Source organism: Rousettus aegyptiacus, unplaced genomic scaffold, assembly GCF_014176215.1.
Source record: "Rousettus aegyptiacus isolate mRouAeg1 unplaced genomic scaffold, mRouAeg1.p scaffold_m13_p_14, whole genome shotgun sequence".
In the NCBI taxonomy this organism is placed as follows: Eukaryota; Metazoa; Chordata; class Mammalia; order Chiroptera; family Pteropodidae; genus Rousettus; species Rousettus aegyptiacus.
The window spans coordinates 44,057,866-44,060,977 of NW_023416289.1; positions in this window are offsets into that span (position 1 = coordinate 44,057,866).

The following is a 3,112-nucleotide window of genomic DNA, read 5'->3' on the forward strand; positions in this document are numbered from 1 at the left end:
GCTTTTTCCCCTGGAGCGTCCAGCAGGCCCTGCCGACACCTTATTTTTGCCCCATGAGACCCGCGTCAGACTTCTATGCTTCAGAACTGTGTGATAATACCAATGTGCTATTTTAAGCCACTATGTTTGTGGTGATTTGTTATAGCAGCAACCAGAAATGAATAGAACTGGGCTGAGGACAAAGACGTGGGCAGGCAGGAGAAGTAATTAGCCACAGAAGCACGAGAATGAATGAGATCAGGGAGAAAGGGCGAAGATGGCATTAGGACCTGGGCGAGGGGACAGCCACGGACTGTGTCCAGACCACAGAAGAGGAGACCCAGAGGGAGGCGCCTGAGAAGCAATTAGAGAGAGAACAGGAGCATGGCAGACAGGGGCTGACAGGGGCTGACACCTGTCACTCATGTAGGCAGTGTGGAGCTCCCACTTCTCCGGGAAGGTCCCAGTGTCACCTCTCTGCTGATGGCTGCCCTGCGTGGCTCTTCTGCCCAGCCCTGTTGCCAGAGCCCCATTCGACCTTGGTTGAGATTCTGTAGAAATCGTAGGGTGTGAGTCCCAGAGGTATAAACGGGGGGTGGGGGTGGGGTTGGGGACACAGCGTTTCCCAGTGTGATGTAATAAACGCGCCTGCTCAATTGTAAAAATAGAAATGCAGGAGAGTGAGAAGTTTGTTTTACTCGCTTCCAGATTCCTAGGGCCTAGATGAGTGGCTCTCGACCGGGGTAATTATGTCCCCCGAGAGACATTTGGCAACGAGACCTTTTTGGTGTCACAGCCGGGGTCGGGGTGGGGTGAGCAGAGGCCAGGAATGGTGCCACAGATGTCCTACAGTGCACAGGACAGCCCCCCCCAACACACACACAATGAGGAATGACTCCGCCCTTACCATAGACAGAATGAAAGCCCCCCAAAATGTCAGTGTTCTAACCCCCAGACCCTACGAATGTGTTAGATTACATGACAAAAGGGAATTAAGGTCGTAGATGAAATTAAGGCTGCTAAGCCAACAGACCTTAAAATAGGGAGGTCATCCTGGATCATCTGGGTGGGCCCAGTATAATCACAAGAGTCCTTGGAAGTGGAAGAGGGACCAGGGACAGGGAGAGATGGCAGCAGGAGAAGGACCTGGCCCTATGGAGGAAGAGGCCACAAGCCAAGAACAGCGAGTGGCTTCTAGAAACTGAGAGAGGCAAGAAACCGGATCACCGACTCTCCACTAGAGCCCCCCGAAAGGAAAATAGCCCTGCTGACGCCTCGATTTTAGCTCGCTAAGACCCATTCCGGACTTCTGACCTTTAGAACTATAAGAGAATAAACTAGTGTTGCTTCCAGACAATAAATGTGTGGTCATTTGTCACAGCAGCCATAGGAAACTAACACAGGACCCAAATATCAACAGAGCGGGGAGCTGGGATAGTCTGTCCTAAAACAGCGCCCAGCACACAGTAGCTGCTCAGTCCCTGACAGCATAAATGCCTGAAAGTTGGATCTATACAAATGATTTCATTTTTGTGACAAAACAGAATTTCCGGACTGGTTTCTTAGCCAGCGGCTTGCCAATGAGAGGCACCTTGCACAGTGATTGCCTGTGTTCATCTATGCTGGAACTTCATCCTTAACCTTGAGGACCAGGTAACCACAAAGCTTGGCTTACGTGTTTACTACAGGGAGGTGTGTTTAATTATTGTAGTTTTATTTTATTTTATTTTTGGACAGGGAATAGAACTTATTCCTTATGCTCGTAATATTTAACCCCTGATGATATCATTGTTAATTCAGTGACAATTAACTCACCTCGAGTAAAAATGGCTGAAAAACTCCTGGACTTATAAGAAGAAACCATGTGTTTTGTGTGCGTTTGCCTCCTACCGTAAGTTATGTGAGTAAACGTAAAATTAAGTTAAAGCAGTTTGGGGTTCCTTTGTAACGGTTTTACCGATCGATAAATCACATCCTGTAAAATCCATGCTTTAAAAATGTACTATTCAATGCTTTTGAGTATATTCAGCAAGTTGTGAAACTATCATCACAATCATTTTGAGAACATTTTCATCACTTTAAAACAGAAAAACTGCAGCGTTCACAGCGTTATTCAAACAGCCAAAAGGTAGAAGCGACCCAAATGTCTATCAACACACAAATAAATAAAGTCAGAGAATCCACGCAACGGAATATTATTCAACCGGAAAAAGGGGCAAAGCTCTGACACATGCTATGATGTAGATGAACCTCGAAAACATGATGCTAAGGGAAAGAAAACAGACATAAGGAGCCACGTCTCTACCGAGTACAACACCTTTTGATGACAGATTCACTTCTCACAGTTCTGGAGGCTGGGAAGTCCGAGATCGAGGCGCTGGCAGACTTAGTTCTCGGTGAGGGCTCTCTTCCTGGCTTGCAGACGGCCACCTTCTCACTGTGTCCCCACGTGACCTGTCCTCAGTCTGTGTGCAAGAAGAGAGAGAGCTCTCATCTTTCTGCCTCTTCTTGTAAGAACACTAATCCCATCAGAGGGGCCCCACCCTGGTGACCTCATCTAAACCTAACCACCTCCCCAAAGTACCACCCCAAATGCCATCCCATTGGTAGAGAAGGTTTCAACAAAAGAATCGGGAAGGAGACACAAACATCCAATCCATAACACTCGAGTAAGCAGAAAGCGATGATGACAATAATAATAATAATAATACATTTTTATTTTTCTCAGTCCATTTGCTGTGTGCCAGACAGTTAATATACATGATCTCATGGACTATGATCCTGAAATAGTGTGTGAGTTATCTCCTGCTGTGTAACAAATCAGCCTAAGACTTAGTGGGCGCAAATGAGCATTTACGGTCTCTCAGAGGGTCTGTGGAGGAGCTCGGCAAGGTAGTCCTAGCTCAGGGTCTCCCTCAGGAGGTGGCAGTTAAATGATGGCCTGGTCTGGAACCATCTTGAAGCTTTCTTAATTCGCATGCTGGTGAAAGAGGCTCGTTGGTGTCTCTTCTGTCCCCACAAGTTCTCATCAGCATGTCTGCTCAGGGCTCCCAGGGTGCAAGTCCCAAGAGAGCGAGACCTAGGCAGTGGCCGTGTCATTTTTTCTGGCCTAGCCTTCGAGTCAGTCGGCATC